Here is a 19928-nt window from a genome sequence, read left to right as displayed (position 1 = left end):
CTGGAAGGAATCGTTTACTGTTATCCTGACCACCCCCATGGCAGTAAAAGTAGAAGGCATTAGGGCCTGTGTTCATGCAGGTCACGTCAAATGAGCAGAGAGTAAGGATGCCCCCCAGAGATGGAAGCGGCAGCCGACAGACCCCGCTGACCATGGACTAAAGGTAAGACTAAAGAAACTGTGAGTTTATTGTTGCTCCTATTGTTACCTGTTTATGTAAAGTATAGGTGGGAAATTATATGAACGGAATTAGAAAAAATGTGCCGACTGTGTACTAATGTCATTTGTATAAGAGAAAATTAGAGCGATAAAATGTTAGTCTTACATGCTCAATATAACATAGAACTGGCTGAAAAGTCAAGGATTTGACTAATCTCCAAAGAAAAGGGGGTAATGTAAGGGCCTGGTTAGCCAGAGGGAGCCATTTTGTTGCAGTAAACTTAGATTGACCCTATGCAGTGGACTTAGATTGACCCTGCCCCTCCCAGAGGAACTTACTTGCAAAGCCTAGATACAAGGGTGGATCAGGCCAGGTGAAGACATCCAATCAGTGGGGCATGCATATATTTACTGAGGTGAGTTTAAATCCCATTGGCCACCTGTGTGTGGGCGGGGCTCAACCACCCCTATAAAGATTAGTTTTTGAGGCTGAGCCATGGGAGGAGTAGGAGAGCTGTCAGAGCCTCCAGAGCCGCCAGAGTCATCAAGAGCTGTCAAGAGCTGTCAGAGCCGCCAGAGCCATCAGAGCTGTCAGAGCTGTCAAGAGCCATCAGAGCCTTGAGAGCTGTCAGAGCCATCAGAGCGCCACTGGCCCCACCACCCCAAGCCACGGCCTCGCCAAGCGGCCTTGCAGGAGCAGCGTCATTCCAGGGAGCAGCTTCATTCCGGGAGAGGCTTCCTCAACATGAGATGAGGCCTTCTCGGTGAGCGGCCTAGTCAGGAGCAACATCGTCTGAGGGGAGGCATTGTCTGGAGCAGCCCCGTCAGGGAACGGCCTCGTCCAGAGTGGCCACGTTGGGAGCGGCCTTACCAGGTTCATCGTCATCACCTTTTCGTAAGAGACAGCCCTTACCAGTTAGTTTGGTTTTTGATGCTTGGCGTGAAATAAAGCTTTGCTTGACCTTCGCTTTGTATCAGTCTCGTTCCTTTTATCATGGACCCTAACAGGGGCCACCTTGGGTGAAAGCCCCATCCTGGGTGAGCTGCAATGGGAGACTTCTCCTTACTGGCCTTAAGCAAGCCTCTTCAACCTCTGAGGAAAAAATTATACTTAAAAACCGTAAATAAGCCCTGGGGATGAAATGTGCAGCATGATGACTATGGTTAACAGTACTACACAAAAAGTAATATTTAAGAGGTTTAAAAATAGGCGATATAAAGATAACTTGCAGAATCGTGTACTAACATTAAATAGTGCTCTAATCAAGTACTTCCCAAACCAGTAGCATTAACCTCACACAGGAATAAGTTAAAAATGCATCCAGGAGGACCCCAATCCATGCCTGAACCTGCAGCTAAATCCTGGGGAGGTGTATGCAAACTGAAATCACGGATGCTGGAGAAGATATCCAGTGGAGGAACACAAATGAGAAAGTGTAATGAAGATATAATTGCCTAATAACTTCTGCCTGTATTTCATTGCCCAAAACTCATTTACATGGCTCATGTAGACAAAGCTGTGTGTCCATCAAGGGAAAACCAGATTGGAGAGCATCTACCTACTTCCTCGTACAATTCATCAGATATCCATTTTATTATTCTTCCTACGTATTCAGTACTACTACCCTTTGGGTGGTAACCCAAAATTCCATACCTTCTTTTTTTTAAGATTTTATTTATTTATTTATTTCACACACACACACACACACACAGAGAGAGAGAGAGAGAGAGAGAGAGATATCATAAGTAGGCAGAGAGACAGGCAAAGAGAGGGGGAAGCAGACTCCCTGCCAAGCAGAGAGCCAGATCCAAGGGGCTCCATCCAAGGATACTGGGATTATGACCTCAGCCTAAAGCAGAGGCTTTAACCCACCAAGCCACACAGGCGCCCCTCCATGCCTCCTTCTTAATGTTAGTATTTCTATTTTTTTTTTTTAAGATTTTAAGTAATCTCTACACCCAAGCTGGGGTTCACACTCAGAACCCTGGGATCAAGAGTCGCATGTTCTACTGACTGAGCCAGCCAGACACACCTAATATGTCTATTCTTAAGACCACACACAAAGTGAGTTACTTGTTGTCACTATATAACTATTGTTCTGTGACACTGTGGAAGGACCCATTCAAGGATCTGCTGAAGGAAAAAACCATGCCAACCTAGATTTCTATATATGTCAAAATTTCAAGAAAGAATACAAAATAAGACTATTTCAAACAAAAAATGAGGAATTTAATGGAAGATTAATACACACAAAATAAAATCCTAAAGGTTATACTTAAGAATTTTGGAAAGTAATCTTAGATGAAATATTTAAAGTGATAGAAGGAATGAGGACCCAAGAGGGGAATACATATGTGGATTGGTACATCTGCCTATTATTTGCATTAAACATGAATAACATTTCCTTGTGGAGTCGGATTAATAAAGTTAAGATTCATAGTCTCAACACATATACTGAGATAGAACATATTAATCTTCTAAGTCCCTTATATTGCCTGGGAAGAAGGAAAAGCATTAATAAGTCTGTGCTATACTTTTTTAAGTGTTTGTAAATTTTAGCTTAAACAATAACAAACAGAATGAGCTTTGTAAACTAGATTTTTTTTTTTTTAAATCTGGATTGTAAATAACAGGTTTTTTTAAAGACCAGAAAAATAACAAGTGAGGCAAAGAAAGCCACAAAATAAGAGGACATATAAACCCAAATATGTAAAATATTACATTAGGTAAGTATGAAATAAATTAAATTAGCAGTCAGTCTTTTTGATGGTTAAAACCCCTCTTCACAAGATACTTAATCTTCGTTAATAAATTTCAAGGACAGTTTTCAAATTGCTATTCAAAGAACAATTAACATTCTATGGCATCTTCAGCCACCCCATCTCTACCAGGGAAAGAAACTGGGGCAAAGAATGTCCTGGCTTTGGTTGCTGGGGAACCAAGACCTTGTGCTCACGGTCACCAGAATCTATGATCAAGCTTCTAAAGGTCTAAAATCAGCTGAGACGTCATCAAGACCTGCAGTGTATTTTTACAAACAAATCCCATCAGTACATGTACTGATGAGAAAGGAACAGGATGGCATGAAGGGGTTAACACCATAGTGAAAATCATTTTAACAACAGCTAACATTTGGGGCACCTGGGTGGCTCAGTGTGTTAAACCTCTGCCTTCGGCTCAGGTCATGAACTCAGGGTCCTGGGATCGAGCCCCACATCGGGCTCTCTGCTCAGCAGGGAGCCTGCTTCCTCTTCTCTCTCTGCCTGCTGCTCTGCCTACTTCTGATCTCTCTCTGTCAAATAAATAAGATCTTTAAAAAAAAAGAGCTAACATTTAAGAATACCCACAAACCTAACACCAGGTACTTTACAACGCTATCCTTTAACCTGCATAACCACCTGGTGAGGTGTGTCAGTCAACACTCTTGTTTCATAGGTAATGAAGCTGAGACTCACAAAGGATATTAGATCACCCACTTTGCAGAGGAAGAAACCAAGAACCCAAAAAGTCCCTGGGTTGCACTGTCATGGCCACTAGAAAGAAGCGCAGCTGAGAAGGGTGCTCACCAGCACTGCATGGCTTCCTGCCCAAATTCAACCAATCTGGGTAGTGGTAGGGCCAGGGCCCCACAGAATCAGAGAAATAAAGCCATGGCAAATTCACTGCCCATGTAACCATCAAGGGGAGAGAGTCCTGCCTTTTTCTGTCCAAGAAAGGGAGTCTTCAGCTTCACTTGCTCACTCAACAAACTAGGTGCTGACTGAAAACCTAGAATACAAGGACAGGCCATGTCACATTCCCAAGGATACAAAGGGCTCATTCTTCATGGAGGAGGGAAAGTCATTCCCTGGGGCTCACCCATCATACCAATTATGGACATGTCTTGTTGGCTCTGCCTCCTAACATGTCCCAAGTCATCTTCTACCCACCAAATACAGTGCCACCATTGTGGGACAGTCCAATGACAATGCACTCCTAGACCACCCAGTGGCCTCATCTCTCTATCCCACATCAATTTTTCCCTCTTCAGTCCACTCTCCACACAGCAGCCAAGGGTAAATTCAGAGACAGGATCATGCTACCTCCCTGCTGAATCCCTTCCTCAGCCTCCCAGAACAGTTAGAATAAAATCCACAAAGCCCTGTGCATCTGGCCCTGTTCTCTCTTGTCTTACGGCTCACCACTCATTTCCTCCAGACACACTGGCATTCAGCTGTTTCCTCTAATAAGGCCAGTTCTTGCCTGCCTCGATGTCTTCACACATACAAAAATGTTCTTCCTCATTGTTGAACATGGCCGGGGCTCCTCCATCCCACATGGCTCTGCATGCTGTCACCCTTTGTGTACTGTCTGCTCCTCTGTCCATGCTTGACAGAGGAACATACATCTTCCCACTTATACAAGAAAGGCCTGTGGGGAAATGACATGACTGAGGTCACCCAGATGGTGATGGGCACAGCTTGGAAGTGCTAGAATTCCAACTGTCCCAAGGACCCAAGCCCTCAGCCACTGGACCACTCTTCCCAATGGACATCTGTCCTCCATGCCTAAGTGCTGACCCTGATTATGCCACATAAGGAGTCCAGGCACATTACTGTCATAGCGGCAGTGTTACTACACCACCCCTCTGTGTTACCACATGTTCTTCCCTTCCAGACAGCAAGGCCCATGTCTCAGCCCCCCATGTATTTCCAAGACACAAGGTACATGTGGGTTAATGGGCATGAAGGATGGGGTTCTTGTGACTCCTGCCCATCATACCAGCAAGAGCACAGCAAGCCCATGGAAACACAGAAAGTTAGATGGGGGGAGACAATGGACCATGAGGGAGGAAGGCCCTTCCTCTGCAAAGCACATTGGTTCTGCTATGGGACAAAATGAGGCCAGGTCTCTGCAGGTCACATGACAGTAAAGAACTCTCATGTGTGGAAAGAAGATCCCTCTACTGAGAACCACATTGTATTTTGGAATACTGGCCTCCAGTCTCTGTAGTGCCAGGGCTCAGCATCAGGTAGAGGTGACGTTGCAGGCATAGCACAAACTGCACATGTATGAAACACACACAGTATGCAGGGAAGCCTTGGGTATGAACTCTCAGATGCCAAGTAACATCCTCCCTCCGGTCAAACATCTGCCACTGCCATACTTTAAAAAGGTCTCTTTAAGAAGAACTCAGTATGAGTTCTCTGATGTTGACTGAGGCCTGCCTTCTGGTCAAAGGTCTTCCCACATCTCTTACACTTGTAGGATTTTCCTCCACTGTGAATCTTTTTATGAGTAGTGAGGGTTGAGCTGTAGCTGTAGGTCTTTCCGCACTCACTGCACTCATAGAGCTTCTCCCCAGAATGACACCTCATGTGTCGAGTTACAGAAAAGCTGTTACAAAAGGCTTTCCCACATTCTTTGCACTCAAAGGGTTTTTCTCCAGTGTGGGTTCTATTATGGCGTATAAAATCAGAGTGGCGGGCAAAGGCCTTCCCACATTCACTGCATGCATAAGGCTTCTCTCCACTGTGAATCCGCTGGTGCTCCGTGAGGTGTGACCTGCGGCTGAACGCCTTCTGGCATTCGATGCACACATAGGGCTTCTCCCCAGTATGAACTCGCTGGTGTTCTGTGAGGTGTGACCTGCGGCTGAAGGCCTTCTCACACTCGACGCACTCATAGAGCTTCTTCTTAATGTGAATGCTATAGTGTCCAGTGAGATCTGCCTTCTTGAGAAAGGCCTTCCCACACCTTTTGCATTTATAGGGTTTTACTCTAGTGTGAATCCACTGATGTTGAAGAAGGAAGTGATTCTTGATAAACTCTTTCCCGCATTCCTTGCATTTGTAGGATTTCTTCCCTCCATGAATCAAGGGGTCTTTCCTTGGTCTATGTGATTCACACTCCAGGAGACCATCTCCTGGAGAGACTTGCTCCTGTAAATAATTTCTGCCCAGATTTTTACTTGTTACCAAATCATCACACTCAGGGTTCACCTTTTCAGGCCGGGTTTCCTTGTAGGGGACTGTCCCTGTCCTTATATGCTCTCCCTGTTTTTCTGATGGTCTTTCTTGTTCCCTGGCTTTTCCCAATGTGGAAACACTGGAGTCTTCCTCAGTCAGTAACCTGTGGGGCAAGCATCCCTCAAACAAGGCTGGTGGAGAAGCAGAAGGCTCTGTAGTATTGGTTTTTGCTTTGTCATCTGAAGGGAATCCAATGCACAGAAGAGGCCCATTAGCAATGCCAACATACAAGGAACAAACTCACTAAGCCAGTGGGAAAAAGAAGATGGAAACAGGGCCACTGGTACCTGATGGATTTTCACATCTCTGAAACTCAGGTTTGGATTTTTTTTTTTCCTTTTTTGCTGGTCCTTGGATTCTTGACATCTTTAAAGGGACAACCTTGGGAAGAGTCTGGGGTAGGGACCAGAGAAGAATCCCTTCCTCACTATCCAGAGGGGAGAGAAATGATGACACCATGTGCTGTGTTTGTTCTAATAAAGGATGTCACAGGGAGCACTACAAAGGGTGCATCTAACCCAGCCCAAATGAGAGAGAAAGACAACTGGGAGGTGTCTTGAGATCGGAGTTCTAACGAAGCAAGAGTTTACAACAAACAGGGCACTGCAGCCAGAGGAGGCAGAGTGTACAAAGGTGCAGAGTCTAGAGAGAACCTTGGGTGCTGAGGGAACTTCAGAGCACTAGAGGATGGGGGAGATGTAGCTGGAGACGCAGCAGGGTGCAGACTGCAGAGTCTGTAAGGGTGAGAGTAAGTACAGCCATGGCCACTCCCAGGACAGTGACTACAAGGCTAAGGGTGAGCAGGACCTGCCATGGGGACATATTAAACCTACTGTGTGAGGAACAGCTAGGTAGCTAAAACACGGACAAAAGCTAGAGAAATTTGAAATATTTCAAGATATTAAAGAGAAGCTATGCAAATGAAGAAGTTTATAACAAGGTTGTCAGCTCTCCTCAAATCTATCTGTAAATTCATCACCAGTCCAGATAACAAGATAACAAGATTTTCCATGAAACTCAACAAGCTGATTCTAGAATTTATATGCAAGAGTTAAGGGCCAAGAATGTCACTAGAAAAAGAATAATGAGATGGGGCTTGCCCTCCCAGTATTAGGGTTATGATGAAAGTATAGACATCGAGACAGCATGGTACTGGCAGAGCCATAAGGAAAACTAGCAGCAGGACACCACAGTGCTCAGAAATAGACTCAGGAAAAAAAAAAAGACTCAGGGATACACACAGCTTTCACTGACTGCAGAAATGGTGCAGGGGGTCAGTGGCAGAAGAAAGGGCGATATAACAAATAGAGCTAAAAACCTGGCAACCCACATGCAGGAAAAAGTTACTGCATTTCTACTGCATGTCATACACAAAGTTAGTTCTTAGTAAGCAACAAAAAAGGAATATAACTTGAGCTTGGTGTAAGGAAAGACTTCCTAGCAAGACATGAAAAGCAGTAATCATAAAACAAAAGATAAATTGATCTGACTAAATAAAATACGAGTTTCTTTTAATCAAGAGATGCTTTAAAGAAAATTTCTAAAAAGCTAAGCTCTAATAGAATACAATTGCAGCATAAAGAATGAGTAAAAGGTTAGTATCAGGAATTAAAAAAAATCTGACAAATCAGAAAGGGAAGAGCTACCATCTTAGTGATTCTCGATGGAGACAAAGGGAGAGCAGACACATCTCAGCCTAGAACATGGCAGGGACTGTGGGAAAGATGGCAGGTGGCTCTAAAGGCCTTCTCCACCAGCCAGGCCTCAAAAGACAGGAGGAAACCAAGAAGGAGGCTGCACGTCCCTGAATGGAGGTGAAGAGAAGACTTACCTAGTGAGACCAGGAGCCTGTAGGTCTCCCTCATCACCTTCCAGTACAGTGTCCTTTGGGGCAGGTCCAATAATTCCCACTCCTCCCGGGTGAAGGTGACAACCACATCTTTGAAGGTCACCGGTGCCTGGAAAGTCAAACACAGTAGCATTATGTGCTTTATGGCACATAAATGTTGGGTGGGGCCAGAGCCTGCAACTTAGTGTCTGGTGAAGGTGTACAGAGGTCCATCCCTGAATCATTGAGGCCTCTTGAAGGCTAAGCTCTGAGCTGGACTTAAGAGGGAGGCAGACATGGCTGACAGAGAAGCCCTCCATGGTGGAAACAATGGAGAATGTCAGACAATCACATTCCCATGTGGACCATGGGGACAGATGATAAGTGGTCTGGGACAACAGAGGGACAGGGAAATAACCATGGTAATTCCAATAACAGAAGAGCAGCAGCCCAAGCCAAACCTCCCTGGTTCTTCCTGTGTGCCTGCCTTGGGCTGTGGGATTCACATGCTCTGGTAAAGGGATGAAATGTTCGCAGCTGTGTACCTCATGGAAGCCATTTCACTTCTCTGAGCCTTGATTTCCCTGTCAGTATAATAGTTCTCTCACCTTATCAGGTTATTTGAGAATCCAAGGGAAAACATTCCTAAAGCCAGCACTCGAGTTCTGGCTCAAGGCAGTGCTCTGTACATTTATTAACCCTTCCATCACCATGAAGATAAATGGCATCATCAGCTCCACATCACAGGGAGTTGAGGCTCAGGGAGCTACCGTGAGTCACCTGAGAGTTCCCAGTCTACACCCCAGAGGTAGGATTTGAACCTAGGTCCTTCTGGCCCAGATCTGTAGTAACCCTGACACTGCTCCATTACTGTACGTGAAGCACTTTTTTTTTAAGTAAAAATTATTTATTTGAGAGAGAGAGAGAGCGAGCATGAGCAGAAGGTGGAAGGAGCAGCAGAGGGAGAGGGAGAGGCAGACTCTCCATCAAGCAGGGAACCCAATGTGGATCTCAACCCAAGGGCCCTGAGGTCATGAGCTGAGCCGAAGGCATATGCTTAACTGACCAACCCACCCAGCCGCCCCAGGTGAAGCAGTTCTAGTAACAGTTGCTGTTAATCTACTTCTGCCATCCCTGACCACTCTTCCTTGGACAAGGACAGAAGACTGCAGCCATCCTCACCCTCATGCAAGAGGCACAAAAGAGGGTGATACTCATCCTGGGAGTGGTAGTGTCTGGGCCATCTCCCCATACCCACTTGGGTGCACCAGCCTTCTCAGATGCCCCAGGAGATTCCGCAGTGAGCTATCACTCAGTTTTCCCTTCCTGAGTCCTGATAGCATGTGTCTCTGAGTCAGGAACACCATACATACCAGGGAACCCGAGTGGCTGAGAACAATGCCACAAAGGCAGTAGCCTCTGACTGGCTGTGATGTGTGTCCTGGTGAGGGTGGGGTGAACATCCAGCCAATGACCGCACATGCTCCCCTTCCCAAGACACATCTCAGCAGGTGGCGAGGGAGGGTGCTTGGCAATCACAAGGCCCTCTGGTGCCTCCTTAAACAATTCTCCTCACTGCCTCCATCCACGAGGTTCCCCAATCTGGGACGGCTCCTCTTACTCTCCTTGTTCCCACACTCACCTGTAGGGGAAATCCCTGCCCATCTCACAGAGGTTAATATAGGTGTCATCCTCGGGCCTCCCCAGCCCACTGTGGTTGGAAACACAGGCTCTGGTAGCTGGTAGTTAATGGACAATATGTGATGTTTAACTACTTCAGAGTTGCGTGACCTTGGGTAGGTAACTTAACGTCTCTGAACCTCCAGTTCCTCTTCTGTAAAGCAGGGATGATAATAGCACCTAACCCTGAGGGGACGGGAACTGAATGAGATGAAACACAGTAACTGTTCCTCAAAGCAAATCAAGGGCTCAGTAAAATCCAGCCATAGCCATGTTTGGTTATTCTTATTTTTCCTCCTTGCTCCTCAAGCAACCTGGAAAGGCTCAACCTGGCACTCAACTCTGCACAAAAATGCAAGCTCCTGTGAATGTGAGTTCAGGGGGTACTTTAGCTAGAACTGGAAAGATGAAGTGGTATTTGAGCAGAGGACTGAGGAATGCACCAGCATGCCTGCTGAGCTCCAGAGACCGTGTCCTGGGCAGAGGGAACGGCCAGGGCAAAGGCTAGCAAGTGAGCAAGAGCTCGGCAAGTGGAGGAGGGCATAGCTGCAGGGCCGTGAGATGGGGGAAAGGGAAGACATGTGGGAGGACACAGAGCAGTTGCAGGGACAGGTGCAGCAGGCAAGCAGGGGGGTGGTTGAATGTAGATTCTAAGTGTGACAAGAGCCCACTGAGGGGGTCTCATTCTCCAACTAGCTGTCGAGGTCCTGTTATGGCTCTGACAGAGCAGCGAAGAGCAATCACAGCTCCTGCTGGACAAAGATCACCAACAAGGACTAAATAACTGAGCAAGATGATGCCGATGGCATTAGGATTTCTGAGGCCAAGGGAAGAAAGGACAGGATTAGAGAGATGGGTCCGTGTTAAAACAAAAGCTGGGGATGGCCTTGCTGCAGACAGGTGCCGAAATGGCAGGAAAAAAGGGAGGGGGCACATGCTGGAGATACCTGGGCACTGTTGTATATTCATGTCTAAAGACACACCATGGGGGCACCTGGGTGGCTCAGTGGGTTAAAGCCTCTGCCTTTGGCTCAGGTCATGATCTCAGGGTCCTGGGCTCGAGCCCCGCATTGGGCTCTCTGCTCAGTAGGGAGCCTGCTTCCCTTCCTCTCTCTTTGCCTGCCTCTCTGCCTACTTGTGATCGCTGTCTGTCAAATTAATAAAAAATCTTTAAAGCCACACATGCCCCAGCACTGCCACCGCTGACTCTTTAATGCATCTACTCTTCACATAAAAATAAAAGTCTTAAACAGAAAAGTAATCTTGTCATTGTAAGTGGCAAGCCCGCTTTACTCGTAATAAACAGATGGCAATTACAAAGATGAATCCAGTAACCTTCCTGGCTCCCAGGGCCTGAAGGCCCTTTTCATCCCAGCAGAGAAGGAGTGATTCCAAAAATACTGCTCCCACTGTGAGTCTGCCCCTAGGCTTTCTTACCATAGTCTTCGGCTGCATACAAGCCTGAGATAGGGGAAACCCCAGGGCAGGATTCCCCTGGGGTAAGCCCCTAAGTTCATCACAGGACAAGAGGCTCTGCTCCCTGAGAACAGTGTCCAGAGTGATGCTACCTGGGCAGTGTTGGGCACTGGAGGACACACATCACACATATGCCCTCTCTGGCCCCTTCAAGCCACAGGGAGGAAATGCCAATATTCCCACTGACCCCAAGAGATGGAAGACAAAGGCACTGATGAGACTTACTCAAGGTCACAGCCCTGGGAAGGGCATAGCCAGAATGCCTCCTGAAGCCTCTACACTGCTAATGAGCTCTTTCTGGAAGCTTGGTTCACTCAGACAGAGCAGGGACAGGGGGATTCTGAGAAGCCACATTTCTCTCTCACCACATTGCCAAGAGGACAAGAACAGAGCAAAGGCCTCCTTGGACCCCAAAGATCACAGAAATGAATGGCCACGACCAGCATTTACTGGGCATTCCCTGCATGCACTGCATTGTCTTTCACACTCTGCCTCCCACATCTGTCACCAGGACCCCAGAGGGAAGAACTGCAATTGGCACATTCACAGACAAGGAAGCGAACTGTCCCACGGCGGTGCAGTGGCAGAACACGGAGCTGAACCCAGGCTGTTGGCTTTGTAACCCATTTTGCACACCTGTGACACATGCTGCGACTGTGAGGGGGCTGAGGGTGACATGGGGAACAGAGTATTCCAAGTACTATGTGGGGCTGCAGGGAGCCTCCTTCCTGCTGTCCCTGCCTCGTCTCCCCTCCACAGATAGAGAAATCCTATTAAGACGTGACCCAAGGGACGCCTGGGTGGCTCAGTTGGTTAAGCAGCTGCCTTCGGCTCAGGTCATGATCCCAGCGTCCTAGGATCGAGTCCCACATCGGGCTCCTTGCTCAGCAGGGAGCCTGCTTCTCCCTCTGCCTCTGCCTGCCATTCTGTCTGCCTGTGCTTGCTCTTTCCCCCCCTCTCTCTGATAAATAAATAAAAAAAAAAAATCTAAAAAAAAAAAAAAAAAAAAAGACGTGACCCAAGAGCCAGTCCTCCTTAGTATAGTGGTGAGTATCCCGCTTGTCACGCGGGATACCGGGTTCGATTTCCCGACAGGGAGGCTGCAGAGAGCTTTGGGGCACCAGTGGGTTGAGCCTCTGCCTTCGGCTGCAGTCATGGTCTCAGGGTCCTGGGATTGAGCCCCACATCCTGCTCTCTGCTCAGCAGAGAGCCTGCTTCTCCCTCTCTCTCTCTGCCTGCCTTTCTGCCTACCTGTGATCTCTCTCTCTCTCTCTCTCTCTGTCAAATAAACAAACAAACAAACAAACAAATAAATAAAAACTTAAAAAAAAAAAAAAGACTTAACCCAAATCACGTTCCTCCTCTACTCCAAATCCTCCAGGGCTCCCACCAACCCCAAAGAGGCCTGGTTCCGGTTCCTCGGCTTGTCATTCCAGCCCTGATCCCGATCTTGGTGCCGTCCTCCCACCAGGCAGAATGGAGAGCTGAGATTCTGCACAGCTCCGCCGCACCTCCCCGCATTCGCACCCCTTGGTGCACGTGCCTGGGACAGCCCTCCACACCTTGCTGGTCCACAGAGCTGGGAACCTATCAAGGCGGTCCCCCAGGCACAATTGGACCCAAGACAACGCTATCTTCCATATGGAGGCGCTGGGATTGCATCGTTGAGGGTCCACAGGGCCTGAGGGGTCGTCCACTCACCTGTGCCGGGTCCATCAGCTCATCTGCTGCCTCCGCGGGACCCTGTGCATGGACGGGGTGCTGCGGAAGGCGGGAGGCCGTGGAGGGTCCCAAGGACTCCGCTGAGCTGCCTCACACACCCTCAGCCCTACCTCAGGGCAAGGGGACACGACACCTCTTCAGAAGCCTCCCTGGCCCGCGGCCTCAAGCCCACTGAGGGTCCCGAGGCTGCAACCTCGCAAGCAGGCCTGGGACCGCCCAACACAACCTCCACGAGGACCGCGCCGTAGCTCTCGCGGAACGCGGGATCCCAGCTCTGTGCTGTGATTGGCCCAGCGCTACCGCCTCTTGCCGCTGAGCCTGCTGGGTGATAAGGTTCCCGCAGCTCTGCCTGCTGTCTCAAGGGGCGCTCTTCTAGAAATCACCTCACAGGACCAGCGGCGCCTGCCTGAGGTCCTCTGGGAAATGACGTCACGAGGTTCTGGGGGTGGGACGGAGCTTCTTCGCTTCTTAACCCGCCACCACCGCGTATCTGGGGTGCGGCTTCTCTGATTGGGGGAAATGTTTGGATGTGTTGTCTCGTGTGTGCCTGAAGTGTGCCCGGCTCCTGAAAGGACGCGGTGGACGGTGACACCACGCAGAGTCCACCCCTCGGAGGTCAGAGCTAACTAACAGCCTTTGCTGCTTTTCCGTTCCGGGGAGACAAGCTGGAGAGTCAGTTCTGTTGGATGCAGTAGTTGTCAGGGACGACAGGAAAAACGCTTCTGGGGCGCAAGTTGAAGGGGAGAGGGGGGACTCTCGCGCAGCTTTACATCACGTGGCGAGAGCACTGTCTCCTTTTCCCTCAGAAAATCTGTTTTTCCCCTGCCTGCATATTCGCGAACTGAACCCCTATCCCAGCCAGCGAGCAGCACCATCTCACTAATGGGGAATTTCTTACCCCGCATTCCAAGGCGTAACCTGTTTCTTTCAGTGATGTGACACCTGAGGTCTATTTGAAAGGGAGAGGTATTTGCCAGGTTTCCTTTTCCGTTGGGATGGTGACCATGACGGTCATGGTCTGGGAGTGTGTAGAAAGTGACCATCTGAACCCCGGGATGAGTGGATCTTCTTGATTTCCATCTGTTTGCTGTAATTGCAATGATAGTATCTACCAGGGGAATTGAAATTGTCTCTGAAACCTGTTTGTGGAAAGTAAATTGCTCCCTACCAGTTTTAGTCTACTAGCAAAATTATGCAAGATGTTACCAATCACCTCGTGCTGTGCATTAACATCAATTCAGTAAAAATCCACCTTGAGAAGGTGTTCTGCGTTCCCATTGCATAGCACCTTCCTAAGAAGTTTCACATGATTGTGGTTACACTGCTCCTCGTCCTCAGGTCAGAAGGTGGCTTCTCCTACACTGGTCACCTTCTCTGTCAGCTTACTCAAGGAGGACTCCAGAGTTGTGTCCCAGGTGGAGGGATGGATTTGTCCTTACCTGAGATGGGGAGGTGTGTTGGTGGTGGTGAGATGGAGGAGCTTGGAAATAGTAGGATCTCACTTTTGAATATATTTAGTTTTAGAATCTATTAAACATCCAAATGAGGCAGGCTGTAGACATTTCAGTGTAGAACTTGGGGTTTTTTGGTAAAAAAATTTCAGTATTTTGATTTACTGATAGATTGATATCTAGAATACTCATAGTCTGCAATCCAGACTCCTCAACAGAAGAGGAAATTAATGTTCAGAGATAACACGAGGCAAAATGTCTCATATATGGATTTCTGCAGTTATAGGTAAGTCCAGTGTTTTAAGAAAAGTAAACACAGAAGCAGTTTAGCTGGGGAGTATTTAAATACTGCTTGATGAAAGGAGTGTTCTTATGTCTCAAACTAGGACCACCTGTGGTGTCATTTATATTCTAGAGCTGTGTGGGAGATAAGGTTGATGGAGATGCCAGATGAGGCCACACCCTTATGTGGCTCCTTCCCTTGCATCATTCTCAGTCCTTGCCCTTCCATTTTTCCCGATAATTTCTCCTTAATAAACCACACATCATTGAACCCTATGTCAGCTTCTGCTTCTACAAAACCCAACCTCAGACAGGACACATGTGGTCAAAACCTAAAATATTAATCATGTGAAGTATATCCAGGATATTGAATTTTCTTTTCCATAATAAGATGAGCAAGGAAAATCAAGAAAACTTGCTTAAATGCGTCCTGATATGAACAACACTCTGCAATTTTAGAGGAGGGTTAGAATGTGATGGTGACTCTCTTTGTTGGGGAGTGCCTGTCTCTCTGGTCCATCCCTGATGAGCAGAGTACATGGTGTTCTCTGTTGTGTGACTTTATGTCTGTGGTGGATCTCTAATGGTTGTGTTTTACACTAGGTAGTTCTTTAATTTTGGCATTTCTTCCTAGTGCAGGTGTTCTCAAACTTGAAGGTACATCAGGATCACTGGGGAAATAAGAACACAGAAGCCCCGATGTGACTGAGGTAAGAAAGGACCTAGCATTTATGTTGATAACAAGTTGCCCAGGTGCTTTTGAAATGACATGGTTTGAGTGTCTTGGCTGTTCAAGGATTGCAAAATAAGAATGAGGATTAAAGGGGTGACAATATATACAGTTTTTAAAATATGGTCTTTAAAATATGGAAATCTGAAAATCATTATTGCTATTAGTGCAGTAATATAAGACTCTGAAGCTGGTTACGAATAGGAAAGCACTCTATGGATTGCTAACTTGCAGCCCATGTTTCCTGGAAGGCTCATTGCAAGTCCAGAAGAAAGCACAGGGTGGAGAATTAGACCTCTAACCCAGGTAAAGGAAGTAAGAAAATCTTAATTCTTGAAGAAGCAAGATCCCACCCTCGATAGGTTTCCTGGAGACAGGGAGATTCTTTTACTTTTTTAAAGATATTTATTTATTTATTTATTTGAGAGAGAGAGAGAGAAAGAGATAATACAAGCTGGGGGAGAGAGAGAGGGAGAAGCAGACTCCTTGCTGAGCAGGGAGCCTGATGTGCAGCTCACTCCCCAGGGGCTGGGGTCATGACCCGAGCTGAAGGCAGACACCTAACTGACTGAGACACCCAGGTGCCCTAGGGAGATTCTTCTATAAGGTGAAGTTACAATCAAGAAGAATGAGTGTGTACCATTAGGTAGAGAGTGATTCTATTTCCTCCTGGGTACTTGAGCTTCTAACATTAGAAATATGCTAAATGGGAGAGAGCTGAATTTCTCAGGCTTGGAAGGGACCTCCAGGACTATAAACTGGTTTTCCCTGAACTGAGCCAGGGATACATAGTCTCGTTGTTGACTAGACACCCAATTACAGTCACTACACTACAAAATTGTGTTGCCATATAACGGAGTTAGAAACTAGCCTGACTTCTGAAGGTTGGTAGAAGGAGTATCAGATACCTGATTACTCACCTTCCTTACTTACATATCCTCCATCTCCTTTCCTTTCTCAAAAACCCAGTTCTGGGGGCGCCTGGGTGGCTCAGTGGGTTAAGCCGCTGCCTTCGGCTCGGTTCATGATCTCAGAGTCCTGGGATCGAGTCCCACATCGGGCTCTCTGCTCGGCAGGGAGCCTGCTTCCTCCTCTCTCTCTCTGCCTGCCTCTCTGCCTACTTGTGATCTCTCTCTGTCAAATGAATAAATAAAATCTTTAAAAAAAAAAAACCCAGTTCTGGTGTCCAGGCAGCACAATAATTTACAAGTCCACAATACAATTCCCAAACCTGGGGTGATATACTGGATCAAGGACGGCCACCAATAAAAGAGATGTCAGCACTTAATTCTGTGATCGCCTCTGACCCCTTAAATTCCCACAATTGACTCCATTTCTTTCATGTGACCATTCGTTTCCCTGATCCTTCCCTTGCCTTTTCACCTCCACAGGTGAGCACTGTCTGACTATCATAGCTTTGGTATGATGTCTCAGGAAAGGGATGCTATTGTGTCAAGGGCTGGGAAGAAGAAAGACTCAGGGCCACTGTTACATCCTCAGTGGAAGCTGCTGGAGGTGAAAACACTGACCTCACTGGCAGAGATCCTATGTGATTCATAGGAAATGGCTAGTAAATTCTGAGAGGGGAATTCAGAAGAAAAATTTTCTCAAAAAGAAGGCAAGCAGAGGGGATTTAAGAGAGACTCTGCACCGTATTTGTAGCTAAATTATAAACCTTTTGGCAGAATCTTCATCAGTTGCAGATGGCATTCCTACCCTGGATTGAGAAGATGAGGAAGGAGAAGTGGGGTAGTGTGTCAGTATGAATATTCACTTTAACTTTGTATAGAGATGAGTCAGTTCAAAATATTTATAGAAAAAAGTCATTTTAATTTAACAGTAACAAGATGAAATTTATGAAATCACTACATATAATAAAAATATATTATAGGACTATAACTTAAAAAAGCAAAAAATAAGAGAAAGGGAAAAGGGAAGAACTGGGAATCACTGGGAATAGACACCATAAAATGATTTGAAATAAGAGATGGTATATAAATAGATATGGCAATTTCTTTCATCAATTTCTTTCATCTTTGTCTTATAGATTTTAGTGTCAAATGTATTCCTTGGTATTTTACTCTTTTTGATGCAATTAAACTGTAATAATATTTATTTTCTTTAAAGATTTTATTTGTTTATTTGACAGACAGAGATCACAAGTAGGCAGAGAAGCAGGCAGAGAGAGAGGGGGGAAACAGGCTCCCTGCTGAGCAGAGAGCCCAACGTAGGGCTCGATCCCAGGACCCTGGGATCATGACCTGAGTTGAGGTCAGAAGCTTTAACCCATTGAGCCACCCAGGCACCCCTAAACTGTAATAATATTTAAAGAGTTCTTAATTAAGGAAATAAATTTAAAATTAAATATATTATTAATAATTTTAAATAAGGAGAGCTGAAATTTTTACCTACAGTTTGAACTCCTGTTATTTTTTTAAAACAAGTGTTCAGGTTTCTTGGCCTGTCCTATGTGTTCACTCAGAACCTTCTATCACTATCTTTTCTTATTTTGTAGTCTGCTGCTCTCCCCACCTCTTGACAATCTACTTTTTTTTAGATTTTATTTATTTGAGAGAGAGAGTATATGAGAGAGAGAGAGAGAGAGAGAGCATGGGAAGGAGGAAGGTCAGAGGGAGAAGCAGACTCCCAGCTGAGCAGGGAGCCTGATGTGGGACTGGATCCTGGGACTCCAGGATCATGACCTGAGCCAAGACAGTTGCTTAACACACTGAGCTACCGAGGATCCCCCACCTCTTGACAATCTGAACACACAGGATTTCTCACAATCCTTGAGGCTCCATAGGATCCTTCCAGGTGATTTTCTTTCTGTCAGAAAGAACTGGACTCAATTATGACTAAAAAAATATGTTTAAAAAACCCTTGCATGTATTTTTGTAAGACCCAAGGTGAGAGATTTCTCAAAATTTCTGAAACTTAAAAATTTCCTACTTTTTAAAGCTTCTTAAAAGAGATTTTATTTACTTATTTGAGAGAGAGAGCGCACAAATGTGCATGAATAGGGCAGGGGCAGAGAGGGAGGAAGACGGAAAAGCAGGCTCCCTACTGAGCGGGGAGCCCCACATGTGGGTCTCAATCCCAGGACCCCAATATCATGGCCTGAGATTTAGTCAGATGCTTAGCCAGCTGAGCCACCCAGGTGCCCCTCTTTTACACTATTTCAAAATTCTCTGAATTTCTCCTTTGAAGATCCTAACAGGGTAAGTAATCTTTGTATACTTAAGTACATGGTATTCATTTTTACCTCTGTTATAAGACGGGCTTTTCCTGGACTTATAAGCCATGACATCATAATTTCCTATCACACAGTAGTTAATAAAATGTTCACAAGTGTTTAAATGAATGAGTAAATGCTATTACAACATTTGAAACCAGATTGGGACAACAGTTTGTCTTTGCCCTACAGACAAAGCAGAACCGAGATACTCGAGTGTCCTTGATCATGAGTACAAAGGGGCTGAGTACTGGAAAACAGGATGAGAGGAGCCCAGTGCTGTTCACTTTCCACTGGCCTGGATTTGCAACCATAATCATCCAAACCACCAAAATAACATTGATTGCATAAAAAGTAGCAAAGAAGCTCACTAGAACCAAGATGGTGCATGTGGCTCTGGCCTCATGGGATGTTCTGGGGCCAAGGCGGCTGTTGTAAATGTGCTGTACTTGCTGCTTGTGCCTGAACAAGATGAAGATCATAGAGCCGCTAGCCCACACCATGAAGCCCAAACTCAAAAAGTCAAGGAAAAAATATGTGATTGTATTTAATATTTTAAATCTCAATTCCTCATTCCAAGAACACTGTCCATTGTTTCTCACACTAAGGTTTTTGTTATTGGATGGACCATTCATTATTATAAGAATAAATGAATTTATCAAGAGATGTAGTATCCAGCAGAGGAAACAGCAGAAGCCAATGAACTTTGGGGATCTAATCTTGAGTTCCACCCACCTACAAATACTAGGGTTCAGTTTAATAACTTAGTAGCCATTGAAGAGACAGAGAGTGCGGAAGGAAACCCCAGTGCTCACTCTGTAACAAAAAAGATAAGTTTACAGGTAGTGTCATTCAGGAAATATTGGGATCCAAAAGCTACCATTGTTTGAGGGATCCCTTTGGAAAAAAGGACCACAGAGTTGGCTAGGACCAGTTGGTTGAGAATCAAGTCTGTAGGTCTCAACTTGTGTTCAGTGAGCAAAGAGAAAGTGTAAAGACAAAGAAGGGATGAATTTCCTAGGATCCCAACGCCATTGTGAATGATAAAGATAATTCCCAATTCCAATTTTCCAGAACCCATTGCATCAGTACCTAGGGGCTGATTTTAATTGAAGCCAGAAAAATGAGAGGGAAGAAAAATGTCTTGTCAACACTATGCAGAGTATTTTTCAGCACTTATTCTAAAACTTATTTTCTCACTTATTTTCCACTTACTTTCTCACTTTAATGGTTATTAACATTTTATGCTTTTTTTGGTGTGTATGCAAAGGCAATTCACTGATGAATAGATTAGAAATAGCCTCTGATAATCATAAAAGTTGCTGAGAGACTATAACTTAATTACTCCAATGACTAAAA

General features: G+C 45.9%; 1 pseudogene across 1 annotated transcript; it reads right to left on the bottom strand.

Moving 5' to 3' along the window:
• Window positions 1–18755: 18755 nt before the first annotated feature.
• Window positions 18756–19650, bottom strand: LOC309852631 (vomeronasal type-1 receptor 1-like; annotated as a pseudogene). The gene has a single exon. The product of its transcript is annotated as a vomeronasal type-1 receptor 1-like (transcript).
• Between the last annotated feature and the right edge of the window lie 278 nt (window positions 19651–19928).

Source organism: Mustela nivalis (assembly GCF_964662115.1).
Source record: "Mustela nivalis genome assembly, chromosome: 18".
NCBI classification, from domain to species: Eukaryota; Metazoa; Chordata; class Mammalia; order Carnivora; family Mustelidae; genus Mustela; species Mustela nivalis.
The sequence above is the reverse complement of the archived record's forward strand: the minus strand, read 5'-3'. Positions and strand labels throughout refer to the sequence as shown.